Source organism: Cervus canadensis, chromosome 13, assembly GCF_019320065.1.
Source record: "Cervus canadensis isolate Bull #8, Minnesota chromosome 13, ASM1932006v1, whole genome shotgun sequence".
Taxonomy (NCBI): Eukaryota; Metazoa; Chordata; class Mammalia; order Artiodactyla; family Cervidae; genus Cervus; species Cervus canadensis.
The window spans coordinates 9,242,157-9,258,374 of NC_057398.1; the positions used below are offsets into that span (position 1 = coordinate 9,242,157).

Consider the following 16,218-nt stretch of genomic DNA (forward strand, 5'->3'; position numbering starts at 1 on the left):
TTCCTTATCCATTCGTCTGCTGATGGGCATCTAGGTTGCTTCCATGTCCTGGCTATTATAAACAGAGCTGCGATGAACACTGGGGGTGCACGTGTCTCTTTCAGATCTGGTTTCCTTGGTGTGTATGCCCAGAAGTGGGATTGCTGGGTCATATGGCAGTTCTATTTCCGGTTTTTTAAGAAATCTCCACACTGTTCTCCATAGCGGCTGCACTAGTTTGCATTCCCACCAATAGTGTAAGAGGGTTCCCTCTAAATATATATATATACATATATATATATTTATTTATTTAGGCTACACCAGGTCTTAGCTGAGGCACATGGGATCGTTCATCTCTGTTGCAGCACATGAGATCTCTTTAGTTGCAGCATACAAACTCTTAGTTGTGGTTTGTAAAATCTAGTTCCCGGATCAATACCACGCCCCCTGCATTGGGAGTACACTGCCTTAGCCACTGGACCACCAGGAAAGCCCCTAGACATTTATTTTTATGCAGTAAACTTATTTTTAAAATTTAATGGTATATTAGAAATAACCCTAATTTTATAAAAAGAATCATCTCACCTTAAATATGAGAAAGCAAAATGATTGAATTTCTTCTTCTCTCTCCCACTTTTGGTGGAAAGCAAATAGTAGTCACTGTGGAGAATGATACTAGGCCAGTAGCTTACCTTTGAATCACAGCATATAAGGGCTGGAAGGGATCTCAGAGGTCATCCAGCCCAAACAGAGGAGCCTGGCGTGCTGCAGCCCATGGGGTCGCAGAGTCAGACGTGACTTAGAGACTGAACAGCAGCAACAACAACTAGCCCACCCAGTTCCTTGTTCAGCAGATGAGGAAACTGGTCTTCTAAGTGCTTGGTGGCAAAACCTTGACTGAAATCCCAGTTCAGGGCATTTTCTACACCATCATGCCATGCCAGTCCATTTGCCCCATTGACACACAGAGAGGATTGGAGTCATTTAGTGTGGAGGTGACAACTCTAGGCAGGGGACAGGCTTTCTTCTGATGATGGTCTGTTGCATTTTTCAGGTCTACTGAGAAGCAGACATGGAAATTGGGTTTCACTTACTGTAGATCTGATAGTGAGAGTTGATATCTTTTTTTTTTAATCTATACTTATATATTTATTCCAGTGGGATGAAACTCCTAGATCTAGAGTTACTGTTTCAAAAGGAACACACGTTTATAAAGCGGACAGGTCATGCCACATTGCCACCCCGAACCAAAGCAGACGCATTGACACGGGTAATGATGACCAGCCTCCTGTTTTCCACACTGAAAAGGTATGGCATATTAACCAGGTAAGATTTTAACCCATCTGAGAGCCAAGATTTGTACTAAATTTGTAATTTTCTGACCAATGGGATTAAGAACCCAACATGTGTTCTTTATTCGAGTTCTTCGAGCATGACGCATCTGTTGGCATGCACCACCTATTTCCCTGCTTTGTATGTGTCAGAGCACTCTGTTCTTAAATGACACATCTATTTGTACGCATTGTTATTTTCTGCCAGTTGTCTATTACATCTTTTTGGCACCTTCTGCCATGCCAAAGTTGATTTAGTCGTGTCCGACTCTTGCGACCCCATGGACTATAGCCTGCCAGGCTCCTCTGTCCATGGGATTCTCCAGGCAAGAATACTGGAGTGGGTTGCCATTTATTTCATAATTAGAGCTGCTAAATACAATTGTCTCATATTTCTTTGTAACGTCTAGGTATTTTTTTTGGAGAGTGGATAACTGATTGTTTTTTTTTTTTTTTTTTGTCATACATTGATATGAATCAGCCATAGATTTACACGTATTCCCCATCCTGATCATCCCTCCCACCTCCCTCTCCACCCGATTCCTCTGGGTCCTCCCAGTGCACCAGGCCCGAGCACTTGTCTCATGCATCCCACCTGGGCTGGTGATCTGTTTCACCATAAATAGTATACATGCTGTTCTTTTGAAATATCCCACCCTCACATTCTCCCACAGAGTTCAAAAGTCTGTTCTGTATTTCTGTGTCTCTTTTTCCGTTTTGCATATAGGGTTATCGTTACTGGATAACTGATTGTTAAAACATCATTTCCCCAGTGATGAAAACCTAATCTTATAGGTTGTTGTTTAGTCACTAACTTGCATCTGACTCTTTGGGACCCCATGGGCTGTAGCAGCCAGGCTCCTCTGTCCGTGGGATTCTCCAGGCAAGGATACTAGAGCGGGTTGCCATTTCCTTCTCCAGGGAGAGTTGATATCTTAATGGGAATCTCCTATCTGGAAAACTTCTATGTGATTCCACGTGAAGGCAGGGGCCAGACCATGAGTCTTCTCCCCGTATTCCTTTGTCTTCTTCAGTAGTTGAGTCATAAATACTGTTTGGGGTATTTTCACCATTTATCTTTCTGGGAAGTAGGGTAGTGACAGCAATTCAGTCAGCATACTATAAATACTTCTCTTAACCCTTTGTGAAACTAACTTTGAGAAGCTGCACTGATAACATTACTTTGTCAACTTCCCTAGAGAATTCTTGGCATCTAGCCATATTAGTCAAGGCTTTTCAGTTGCACATATCAGAAACCTCACAGGAACAAGTTTAGGCAAAAAAGGGAATATATTTGTTCATGGGATTCAAGGGAAGTTGAGTATCTAAACTAAGCAAAGCTTCAGTCAGTTCAGTCACTCAGTCGTGTCCAACTCTTTGTGACCCCATGGACTGCAGCACACCAGGCTTCCCTGTCCATCACCAACTCCCGGAGCTTGCTCAAACTCATGTCTATCAAGACGGTGATGCCATCCAACCAGCTTATCCTCTTCAAAGCTTAGGGATGCATGGATTCAAGAACCACTAGAACCAAGGACTTCAGGGCCAGGCCTTTGTCCCTGCCTCGTGTCTCTGGTTCTCTCTCATGATTGCTTTGTTCTCTTTCATGGCACAAGCTGGCTCCACTTTCCATGGCCATATTTCTTCTAATAGCCTTCTCCAGAGATGAACTTTCCTGATGATTTTTTCTCATCCCAGGTTAAGAAATCCCATGGGAGGGCCGGTGTGGGTGAGCCATGACCAGGGTGCTGGGATGTGTAAGAACATGATAGTGCCAGCAGGAACACATTGTTGTCTAGAAGGAAAAGCAGACTTCCCTGGTGGTCCAGTGGTTAAGACTCCACACTTCCATTGCAAGGGGCATGGGTTCGAGTCCTGGTCAGGGAACTAAAATCCTCCATGCCACACGATGGGGCCAAAAAGCAAAAACAAAACAAAATAAAATAAAATAAAAGGAAAAGCAGGTCCCAGAAGACTGGGAGGTATTTAATGAGACAAGGATAAGCTCCACCCTCTCCTTTGAGATAATGAGTTTGAAAAGAGACTGAAAAACTAGAAGGTGAGTGAGAATCTTAAAAACATCAAAATAAAAATCTGGAAAAGGGGATGTGCCTCACCAGGGACATTCCTTTTTATAATGATTGACATCCAGTGGAAAAAAAAGACTATGGTGAATCTTCCTTGACAAGGCCCCCAAAGAGACACACCTGGGTATTTTAGTACTTAAGTTTCAAGAGCTGTGCCCCCTCCCTCCTCCCAACCTGTCTTTCAGAGACCTAAACTGTGGGGGTAACAATCCTATAATTTTAACTGTATTTATAAACCCCTGATCCTTTGTGTAGTGCCTTTTTCTACTCGGCGCTTAGTCTGAATGTTGCTATTTTCACAGAGGAAATCAGAGGAAAGAGGCTGTAATTACAGGTCCAACAACAGCTCCGGAAGCAGCGAAGGCAAAAGAGAGCCGGTGGCTCCATGCCCTCTTCCGGGTTGCAGCCTGGACGTCTCCCCGCTCTTCTCCTTGGGCCTCGGTCAGCTCTTCACGGCTTTATCTCGTATCTTTCTCCCTTTTGTTTGCCAGTCCAGCATGTCACAAGACAAAAAGAGAAAGTTAGAACTAAAAGCCAAGGACTTAAAACTGCACGATGCTGGGGCAGACCTGTGTCTTGGAGATAATTCAAATGGAAAAGAAAAGGGGGGGAAAAATCCAAAAAACCACCATTTCAGGTCATTGGCCTTTTTAAACAGACCGCCGGCAATATTTACTCCTCCTGAAATAGCACAGTCACATGAAATAAAACCGTGTTCAGTAAAGCCTGCAAAACAAAAGGACAATTTACAGGCTGGCACGCTCACTGAGGGCCCTCTGTTTGCCGGCGGATCGGGGCCTCTGCTTCCTGACTCTCCCGGCTACCTTCTGCCCAAGGCCTGCAGGAGGTCTGTGGGGGGCAAGGTCAGATTGCCTTGGAGACCCTTCCAGCCAATTTTTCCTCCTCAAAAAATTTGGAAAGGTAGCCAGAGAGTTGAGAGAAGGGTTGGGTGTGACAAATGGGGCCTCCACCACAGCACCAGTGCCTGGGGAGCCCAGGACATGGGATGTGGTCGTTACAGGAGCAGCTGCCAGTGGAGTCCATCACCCTCCTGCAAGATCCACTCTCTCCCCTCTCTTTCCTTTATCCCTACTTCTTCATCTGTCACCTACCCACCTGTCCTCTCTCATCCACTTTCCCCCATTTTCCCCTCACCCTTTCTTCTATTCCTCTTTTGCCTTCTCTCCCTACTCTTAATTCTGCTGGGGCTCCTCATGGACCTTTATTATTTTTCTTTCTTTTTTTATTTTTTAAATTGTTAAAGAATGGTAGCACATTTACAGGAGGCTTGGGAAATACAGGACAAAGTTACATATAGTTCCATTATATATTACAAATTATTTTTTAAGTAGATAAATTAAGATTTTTAGTTGCGGTTTCAATATCAAACTCTCAAAAACAAATAGAATGAATAGACAGGAAAGTAGAAGGCTATAGTAGACGTGAAAAACACTGTGAACGAATTCAACATAATTAAGATTTATACAATTTTCACCCAGTAGCAGGATATAAATTCTACTCAAGTTCCCATAGACTATAAACCAGGAGACACTAGAACATATCCAGGGACATAAAACAAGGTGTAAAAATGTCATGGTCTAAATGTATTGAAATCACACAGTCTGTTCTCTTACCACTGTGGAATTATGTTAGAAATCAGTATCAAAAGATATTTGAAAATAACCCACATATTTCCAAGTATAATTGGACATTTGTCAAGAGACATCTTTGACTTGGCCATTGAAAGCCTCAATAAAGTTAAAAGACTGATTGCAGAGAAGAAAACATTTAAATGAGAAATTGCTATCAAAATCATAAATTAATACAAAAGATACTTTAAAAACCCTATGTATTTGGAAATTAAATGTCCACTTTTAAATGACGGGTATATCTAAGAAACCATAATAAGGAAAATTAGAAAATATTTATAATAGAATAAAAATTAAAAGAGAATCTATCAGAATTGTTGCATGCAGCTGAAGCTGCTCAATACAACTAAATACAAAGGGGAATAGAGTAAGGAATGAAAACAAATAATGGACATTAGCATAAAATTTTGTGAAATTTGAACAAAGTCTGTACTTTAGTTAATAATACTGTAGCACATGTTAATTTCTCATAGACATTTATGGATTAGCCCTGCTGGAAGGTCTAAACAGGCTTCTGCTGGTGGGTGGCATGGTCACATGCCAGGTCTGGTCATGGTAAGACCCAGACCCCGCTGAGGACTCAAGGGGACATTCTCAGCCTCACTCTTTGAGACATCCCCTCTTAGTTGCCCAAGATTCTCTTTTTAAAAAAACAGTCAAATGCTATTTTTTAAAAAATTCTTTATATTTGTGAGTATGTTTCTCAAAACTTCTATATCCATTGATTTAAGCTTTATACCTTGGAAAAAAGAGAAGTGTTAGTTGCTCAATCGTGTCTGACTCTCTGCAACCCCATAGTTTAGCCCTCCAGGCTCCTCTGTCCCTGGGATCCTCCAGACAAGAATACTGGAGTGGTTATCCTTACTCCAGGTTATCCTCGGGATGTGAGCAAATTAGCTGAGAAAACGGAAATATAAAGATGTTTGGACTTGACACACCCAAGTCAGTCAGAGTACTCGGTCTCTGTGGCCGGCCCTGTCAGTCCCTGGTTGAGGACCGTTCCCCGGGTGTGTAGACTGCAGACCCTTCAGCCTACAGAGACCCCAGGCCAAGGCCACCCTGAGGCCTGAGAGCAGCCCTTTGACATAGCAACACAGGTGCTGACTCCTGGGAGTGAAACAACACACAGGTTCTGCTATCCTTTCTTCTTTTTTATCCTCTTTTTCCACAAACATGTGTGCGTGCATGCTCAGTCGCTTCAGTCGTATCTGACTCTTTGCAACTACATGAACTGTAGCCCACCAGACTACTCTGTCAAAGGAATTCTCCAGGCAAGAATTTTGGAATGAGTTGACATGGCCTTCTCCAGGGGATCTTCCCGACCCAGGGATTGAACCTGCGTCTCCTGCATCGCAAGTGGATTCTTGACCACTGAGCTACCAGGGAAGCCCTTCCACGAGTGTATCAGAACCTAGTACATATTATCGTGTAGCATGGTGCTAAGACCCAGTATTTGTTGATAGAGAAATCACATGCTGATTGACTAATCAATCAATGGACAGACTTCATTGGAGTCCTAAAAGTAATTGTCTTTGCAGCTACTCAGTTCTCTGTTTCTTTGGCTTCTGTGCTTCAAAAGAGACAAAAGGAGACCCATGGCAGATGCCAGAGAGAGGCCCTTCCAGAATCCAGGGTGAGAAATACATTAGCCTGAATCCCTGGCTTATCAAACTTGGACACTGTGTTGATAATCAACTTTGTCACCTGGAACTGCATGAAGTCAGTTTCCCTACGTGTATACATTTCTTTCCTTCACACCAACAATCCAGCAGGTACCACCTTCATTTTCTTTTGTACGTACAATAAGAGGGAAAGAGCCAGAGACGTATATACAGTGTTCCATTTCCCCAAGTCTGAATGGGATATGGCTCCAGTTCCTAGAGGGCAGAACTGGTGGGAACTGAATGCTATTTGATGTTTCAGGTGTTTCCAGTTCAAAGAACTGGAAGACAGAACCAAGGCATGGAAAACAGCATCCACACAGAGGGCAGAGGTAGCCGCTGGAAGGCACTTCTCCCAAGTGGCTGCTGGAGAGCAGGTGTCCATGAGCACACAGGCCACCATCTAGGATGCCCAGAAGAAACTGAGGAAAGGAACAAAGTGCTGGTGCATGCCACAGCATGGATGAGCCTCGACTGTATGCTAAGTAAAAGACGCTAGACACACAAGGCTGCATATTGTATGACTCCCTTGACTTAAAAATATCCAGAAGAGGCAAATCCATAGAGATGAAGAGTAAATTAGTGATTGACAGGAGCTGGGAGGAGAAGGGAATGAAGAGTGACTACTTACTGGGTATGGACTTCCCTGGCAGCTCAATGATAAAGAGCACCTGCAATGCAGGAGCCATGGGAGATGAGGGTTCGATCCCTGGCCCAGGAAGATTCCCTGGAGGAGGGCATGGCAACCCACTCCAGTATTCTTGCTTGGAGAATGCCATGGACAGAGGAGCCTGGCAACCTATAGTCCTTAGGGTCGCAAAGAGTCAGACATGACTGACATGACTCAGCACGCACTTACTGGGTGCAGGGTTTCATTTTCAGCAATGACAGTGTCTGGAATTAGATAGTGGTGATGGTTGCAAAACCCTGTCAATGTATTAAAAACCACTGAATTGTGTACTTAAAGTGGTAGATTTTTGTGGTATGTAAATTATATCTCAATTTTTTAAAAAGGAAGGAAAGAATTGGGAAACTTTGGGGTGATAGATGGATGGCCCAAGGTCCTAATCCACCAGAGCTACAAGCTAATAACATTTTGGTTATCCATTTAATGCACCTTCTTCTGTTATCCAAATTGTTCCTCATTAGGCTGGTGATGATTGGGATTATGGCTTTCCATAAGCACTGAAGGAGGTGTGGTCTTCCACATTGTACAGGGGTTATGACCTCTGTGGCTGTCCATGGTGGCCCTATATCTCTGCGAACTTCTTCAACGCTTAGAATCCCCACTGCCCATGACAGAGGGATGGAGACTTTTTTCTAATTGTTTCCTGAGTGTCCATTTTATTTTCCTAGCTGCAATGTAAACTTTTTGAGGGTAGAAACTGTGTCTTTTTAGAAAATTAGAAATTCTCTCTTCTCCTGCCTTAAGCTGAGCACCCATAGGTGGTCCTCGATCACGTGACCTTCTCACGCTGACTCTAAACTGGATATAGACCTGGAGTCTGGCAGCAGGGCCCACACTGTGTGAGCCTTCAACTCTGGACAGGGCTGCATTCTATTTGCTGCTAATCTCTTCAGATTCTTCTCTGAAGGTCAGGGATGGTTCACGGAACCAGAGATTTTTCCTCATTTCTGTCCTAATGCTTGGCATCATTTGTTCCCTTCAATGGAAAACCTAGAATGATCTCCGCAGGTCATGTGTCACCTGCTTCTTCTGGGTCACAATATACTCCGACATGGAGCAGGCTGATTATGATAATAGATTTGATATTATTAATAAACTCCATCAAAACTGAGGCCTAAGCAACAAAGCCAGTTCAAAAGTCACTACAAGTTTTCTCTTTTTTTGTTATTGATACTTTTTCACTGAAATATAGTGGATCATAAAATGTTGTGCTAATTTCTGCTGTGCAGTAAAGTGATTCAGTTTTATATATTTATTTATATATATATATATACATTCTTTGTTTAATATTATTTTCCATTATGGTTTATCATAGGCTATTGGATACAGTTTTCTGTGCTATACACTAGGACCTTTTTGTTTATCCATTCTATATATAAAAGCATACATCTGCGCATGCCCATTTCCCACTCTATCAAGTTTTCTCTTTCAGTGGAAGGAAAAGGAACTTCCAATTAACGTGTTAGCGTTTATCTCCCTCCATCCAGTTCCTCCTACGTTTCCTAAACTTTCGGGAATAAAAACAAATCATTTCTGACAGTGGTGAGTTCCCCCCGCTCCGGGAAGCCCGGTCGGGAAGGTCGTCACGTCCCAGCCGTCCTTTGAGCGCTGCACAGCCCGCTGCCTCTCACTCCTCCAGCAGAGAAACAGGCCCGCACAGCCGGGCCTCCCCTTCAGGGCCTGCACTTTGGAGTCTCCAGACACGCAGGTTGGATGTTGACTGGAAGGCTTGGATGAATAGGAATGTCACTTCCTTGTTGCAGAGCTGGCAGACTGCCCGCCGTTCCTGCTGGCTACGAGCCAGAGATGGCCTGAGGTCTACACATCCTCTCTGCAGCCACATTCTCAGCCTCCCTGTGGCTGGGGCACGTCTGGACTCAGCATTTCTGCCTCCCAAGGGGATATGCGTGCTTGTGTGCATTATGTGGATGTTTGTGGAGTTTTATGGCGAGTTTATGTGCATGTATGGGTGTGTGTATTTTGGGAAGTGAAGTTCTAAGTATATGTAAAAATCAGTATTTGTTGTAGAACAGTCTAATAATAAAGAAAAATGTAAGTGAAAAGCTACTCAACATCACCTTAGTGAACATTCTCCCTTGTCTCTCTTTCTCTCCATATATATATATATATCTGTATATATATATATAGTTCAATTTCTCCATCATGTTCGGCTTTGTGACCCCATGGACTGCAGCACACCAGGCGCCCCTGTCCTTCACAATCTCCTGGAGTTTGCTCAGACTCATGTTCATTGAGTCAGTGATGCCATCCAACCATCTCCTCCTCTGTCATCCCCTTCTTCTCCCACCTTCAATCTTTCCCAGCATCAGGTCTTTTCTAAAGAGTCAGTCTCCGCATCAGGTGGCCAAAGTATTGGAGCTTCAGCTTCAACATCAGTCCTTCCAATGAATATTCAGGGTTTATTTCCTTTAGGATGGACTGGTTGGATTTCCCTGCAGTCCAAAGGGCTCTCAAGAGTCTTCTCTAGCACCACAGTTTGAAAGCATCAATTCTTTGGTACCTATATATATATATATATATATATCTGGCCATTCTATGAGGTAGGTACTATCAGTATCCCTCTTTTACATATGAGGAGATTAAGTCACAGAGAAGGTCAGCAATGTTAGCCTCCAGTCAGTGGCCTCACAGCTGGTAAAGGTGCAAAACCTGGATTTGGACTCAACTGATTCAAGAACTCTGTTCTTCACCATAGGGCCCAGCAGCCATGGATTACACAAGCCAGCAAGGGAGTTCATTCATTCATTCATTCAACATTTACTGAGTGCCTAAATGACATGGGCTATGTCATGAGGGTAAAAATATGAATAAGACCCAGATCTTTTTGAGACTCAAAGTCTTTTGAGGGAGGAAGATATGTAAATAAATCATTGCAGTTCAGAGTAATAAGGCAGATTACAGAGATAACAAAGGGGAAGCCATTAATACTAGCTGGAGAATTTATAGAGATGACATTTTACTTGTGTCTCAAAAGAAAGAAAAAGAGAAACTATTTACAAGAGAGTTAGGGTGGGGGACCTTAAAGGGTAAGGACATTTCAGGCTGAACAAATAGCATGTGCAAAGGTACTGGAATCTCAAGTCTGTGGTATGACTGCAGGGAGAGTAGAAAAGCCAGAGCAGGTGTGTGTTGGAGGGTAGCTTACAGATAGGAATGCAAGACTGTTGAGGGTCTGGATGCTCCACCGAGGAGTTTGGCCTTCATTATATAGCCAGGGGGGAGCGACAAGGGTGTTTGATCATGATGATGTTTTAAAAGAACAGCTAGGCGGTGGCTCAGATGGTAAAGAGTCTGCCTGCAATGCAGGAGACCCAGGTTCAATCCCTGGGTCGGGAAGATCCCCTGGAGAAGGAAATGCAACCCACTCCAGTATTCTTGCCTGGGAAATCCCATGGACAGAAGAGCCTGGCAGGCTATAGTCCATGGGGTTGCAAAGAGTCGGACACAACTGAGCAACTAGTACTTAGCGTCCTGCAGGAAGATTCAGAGTGGAGTGGGATAGGGAGTAGAGATGGTATTAATAGTTATGTGTAAGTCAGAAAAGCAACGATTCTCAGTCCTGACTGTCCAGGAGCACGCCTGAGGAAGGAGCCTAGAGCTCAAGAGAGAGGTCTGGGCTGGGAAGATTTTGGGAGCTATGAACATATGGGTGGAAAGTTGGAAGTTGTAGAAGTAGATAATGAGGTGAACTCAGGTGAGTGAAGTCACTCAGTAGTGTCTGACTGTTTGCAATTCCATGGACTGTAGCCCGCCAGGCTCCTCTGTCCATGGAATTCTCCAGGCAAGAATACTGGAATGGGTTGCGATTCCCTTCTCCAGGGGATCTTCCCAATCCAGGAATCAAACCCAGATCTCCTGCGTTGCAGGCAGATTCTTTACCTCTGAGCCACCAGGGAAGGAGATAATGTTTTGATGCAATTAGCCTAGGGTGGGGCTGGATAACAGGAGGCTTTAAAAACTCCCCAGGTGATTCTCCTATGCCCACAAGGTTGGAAGCATGTTAGCACAGGGTACTGGTTATGGCTACAGGCTCTTAGCTCTAAGGCTTACCAGCAAGCAGGGGACCTTGCACAAATTACTTAATATCTTTAAGCTTTCAGAAGCCTTCTCATCTGTAAAATGGAGATGGTAATAACTAACTCATTAGCTTGAAATTGAATCAGGTAAGGTATCTAGGAATTTGATCACTGTCCTGGCACATAGTAAGCATTCAATACCTAGTAGTTATTTTTATATTGCTGTGATTTACAATTCCAAGAGCATTGAAACTGAGTCAAAGGCAGGGAAGATGGCAAGAAGAATATGAAATATAAAGACATTTCAGGGTTGGAAGGATGGGGCTCAATGAGCAGGTAGATAGACGGTGGGTGAGGAAAAGAGAAGTGAAGAGAATTCCCTGATTTCAAGCTTGAACAACTCGAGTGGTGCTGATGCTGTAACTGAGTTTGGAAATGCAGGAGGAATAGTGTACAACGCAAGAGAAAAGAGAAGAGAAGTGTTGGGATGGAGGAAACAAGTCGGACTAGACGCTAGACATACTGACCAGGGTGCTTGAGGGCCACGCAGAGAGGCATCTAACAGGAACTGGAGTTATGCGTGGTCTGGAGTCAAGAGAGGTCTGAGCTGGAGATGTTTTTATGGGAGCCATGAATATATAGGTGGAAAGTTGAAACTAAAGAAGTAGATGTATCTCTCAGAGAAAGTATACGTAGTGAGAAGAGATGAGGGCCAAGTCTAGAAATTCGAATGCCACAGGTAAGGGGCAGGGGGTAAGGAGTCTATCCCCCAAGAATGAGGTAGAGAGTAGAAAGAATAAAGTAACAGGAATTAACATAAGGAAAACACTCAGAAATAACTGACTGCAGGGAAAGAAACAAGCCCAGGATGGAAAGAGGTCTGGTTAAGAGTGTTGAGCAAAATAACAGATTTTTAAAATTTGGTCCCTTTGATTCAACGGTGCTCTTAAAAGACTTTCCAGTTCCCTCATCTTGCCCACTCCTTTCAAAGGGCATCTTTTCCTTCCAAATCTGGATGGCAGACCTGGGGGCAGGAGCCATGGCACAAAGCCTCAGCCACACCCAGCCCGGCGACTGGTCTAGACAGGACTGCTGTGAATCACTGTACGGAGCATCATGGCAGGCCGTGTACGTGGAGAACCTTGACGGAAGCTCTCAGGAACCAGCCTGGGGAAAGCCCCTGCCGCCCAGCACTCTTCCCCAGCTCTCTGTGACTCACAGAACCTAGCTGACCTCTTCCTCCTCAACTCTACCCTCCAGTCAGGCATCCTCACCTCCCCCTTCTCCACCTGGAGGAATGTTTTCAAAGTAGCTCCTCCCCAGGAAAGATTTAGAGGAACCGGCTTACTCACTGAGCCCAGAGAGAGACCACAGAAGCGGGCAGTGTTGGGAACCGGGACTGTGTAAAGAGCCTGGCCGCTGAGGACTGGTGGAAAACCTTCTGAAGGTCAAGTCTGATTTTATTGGTTCTCAAAGTTTGGACCAGCAGCATCACCTAGGAGCCTGTTAAAACTGCAGATTCTCGAGGTGGGTCCCAGACCTACAGCTTCCGGAGCTCTGGGCATGGAATCCTACAAGCCCCTCTGGGTGGTTCTGACACATGTTCAAGTTCCAGAGCTGCTGTCCTGCATCTTTAACAGAACTGGAAACACCAAGGTTGAGAATCTTTTCTGTCTCTCTCACCCTAGTACACAATTCTGCAGAGAGAAGAGCATAATAAATGCTAATCAGCAAGTATTTCTTGAGGATTTGGTATGTGAAAAATTCTTCACAACACTGAAGCTAAACACACACACACACATTCACACACAGACTTTATCTTTGAGAGCTCACGGCACATGCAAAAATTAGGTTGAAGACTAGGTAACACAAGGTTTAAGTGTTGAAATGAGTGGATTTAGACAATACTACAAGGAAAGTGAAGTCGCTCAGTCGTGTCTGACCCTTTGTGACCCCATGGACTATAGCCTGCCAGGCTCCTCTGTCCATATGATTTTCCAGGCAAGAGTACTGGAGTGGGTTGCCATGCCCTCCTCCAGGGGATCTTCTCAACCCAGGGATCGAACCCAGGTCTCCTGCATTGCAGGCAGATTCTTTACCATCTGAGCCACCAGGGAAAGACACGTTGCTTTAAAAGGAGTTAAAAGAGATCTCACAGACAAAACTATTATGATAAGTAAGTGTGACCTTGTTTGGATCCTAATTAAAAAACACAGCCAACTCTAAAAATGATTTTTTTAAGAACAACTTGGGAAACTTGAATATAGACTGAATAATAGGTGTTAAGAAGGAATTATGATCAGTTTTATTAGGTATGATCATGGCTTGTGGCTATGTGTAAAAACATCCTTTGGAGGGATGCAAGCTTAAGTATTTGCGCATGAATTTGCACTATGTCTACAATTTGATTTAAAGTGTTCTACCCTCCCCCCCCACACATACCCCTCCCCCCCCAAAATGTGGAGACAAGATAGACGAAATAAATATGGCAAAATTTGATGGCTGTTAAAGCTGGCTGGTAAGCTCATGAGGGTTTTATATGAGTTTGGAAATCTTCATACTCCAAGTTTTTGCTTGTATGTCAGTGAGTGATGTAGACCTGAACGGCAGAGCAATTTGGAGCTGGGTGCTAGAGAAAGGACTGGAGCCCCCAGAGAAAGATTTGTTAAGGGGATGTTGCCAAGTACTTCCTTCCTCCTTGCCTGTCTCTCTCCCTCTCTAGGAGTTAGCACCTCCCACATACCAAGTGGGGTACAGTATAGTAAAAGCAGCCCAATGGGAGCAGCAGGTGTCCTTTGGGGAGAGGGGAGGTGGTTGCAGAAGTCAGCTGCCAGACTGCAGAGGAGTGTGGGAAACGCCAGGCTGTGTGTCTGGCTGGACTTTGTGTTGTAGGCAGTGATGAGGCTTCTGTGCAGAAAATGCAGTGATGAGATCTGTGCTCTGGGTGGATTCATTTTGACACGCTGGGCAGGATGGAATGAGCTGGAGAGATCTGGGAGGGGGCTGTTACCAAGGTCCAGGCATGAAGAAGTGATAAGGGCTTGGGCTTTACAGGAGTGACATTTTAAGATGAACCAAGAAGCAGACAGAGCTGCTGGTGACAATTTAGGACGGTGGCAGGTGTGAGTCAAAGATTCACCTGAAGGATTGGGTACATGGAATGAAATGACGAAACTGGGCTGATTTGGGAGATGAGGATGAAGAGTTGATTTCAAAGGTGCAAAAAATCTAAGGTGAGGTTAGAACTGAGCTGAGTTATATCAAACAATGCATGCATGCTTAGTCGCTCAGTTGTGCCAAACTCTTTGGGACTCCATGGACTGTAGCCCGCCAGGCTCCTCTGTCCCCAGAAATTTCCAGGCAAGAATACTGTTGCTGCTGCTGCTGCTAAGCAGTGGGTTGCATTTCCTTCTTTGCAGTATCTTCCCAATCTAGGGATCGAATCCGTATCTCCTGTGTCTCCTGCATAGCAGGCAGATTCTTTACCTGCTGAGCCATCTGGGAATAGACTGTTCCAACTAATAGGCCAATTTGAGGGGAAGTGAGGAACTCAGAGTCAAGTAAATAGACCAGTTACGTAAATAAAGCCTGATGAAAGTTTGGAGACTAGTCTGAAAAAGAATACGGAAAAGTGAGCAGCTGAGCAGAGATAAGAAGTGAAACTCTGGGGACAGTGGGGGAGGCAAGTGGGTGTTTCCAAGATGCTGAAGAAACCCTGCTTTTGAAACCCTGCTCTCCTGTGGCGTTTGCTTCCCGTTTGAGATGGGAGAAACTTCCTAGGCTTCCATCCATTGGGCATGGCTCTAGGGGGCATCGGTCTGCACCACGCTGCATCTCGGTTGGATACTGATGGCTGAAGGACACAGCCCCAGGCTAGAAACTCCAGAGGGCAGGGATCGATCTATTACTCCAGTCCCAAGGGTCTAGGATGCAACATGCTTTCTAGAGATGCTCTGCTAGCTGCTGCTGAGCTCCCAGCTTTGAGCCTCACAGAACTAGGTGACTAGTTCTTGCCCTGAGAACCCCATGAACAGTATGAAAAGGCAGAAAGATAGGACACTGAAAGATGAACTCTCCAGGTCAGTAGGTGCCCAATATGCTACTGGAGATCAGTGGAGAAATAACTCCAGAAAGAATGAAGGGATGGAGCCAAAGCAACACCACCACCCAGTTGTGGATGTGACTGGTGATGGAAGCAGAGTCCAATGCTATAAAGAGAAATACTGCATAGGAACCTGGAATGTTAGGTCCATGAATCAAGGCAAATTGGAAGTGGTCAAACAGGAGATGGCAAGAGTGAACATCGACATTTCAGGAATCAGCAAACTGAAATGGACAGGAATGGGTGAATTTAACTCAGATGACCATTATATCTACTACTGTGGGCAGGAATTGCTTAGAAGAAATGGAGTAGCCATCATAGTCAACAAAAGAGTCCGAAATGCAGTACTTGGATGCAATCTCAGAAATGACAGAATGATTTCTGTTTGTTTCCAAGGCAAACCATTCAATATCACAGTAATCCAAGCCTATGCCCTGACCAGTAATGCTGAAGAAGGTGAAGTTGAACAGTTCTATCAAGACCTACAAGACCTTCTAGAACTAACACCCAAAAAAGATGTCCTTTTCATGATAGGGGACTGGAATGCAAAAGTAGGAAGTCAAGAAACACCTGGAGTAATAGGCAAATTTGGCCTTGGAGTACAGAATGAGGCAGGGCAAAAGCTAACAGAGTTTTGCCAAGAGAATGCACTGGTCATAGCAAACACCTTCTTCCAACAACACA

The 16,218-nt window shown here is 44.4% G+C and overlaps 1 protein-coding gene across 1 annotated transcript in view; it reads left to right on the top strand.

The window, feature by feature from the left end:
• The first annotated feature begins 1,264 nt into the window (after positions 1 to 1,264).
• PPP2R5A (protein phosphatase 2 regulatory subunit B'alpha) overlaps positions 1,265 to 16,218 on the top strand; it is a 97,966-nt gene continuing 83,012 nt past the window's right edge. The window contains exon 1 of the mRNA XM_043486202.1: positions 1,265 to 1,287. The gene's annotated coding sequence lies outside the window, so the exon portion shown is untranslated. The remainder of the gene's footprint in view (positions 1,288 to 16,218) is intronic.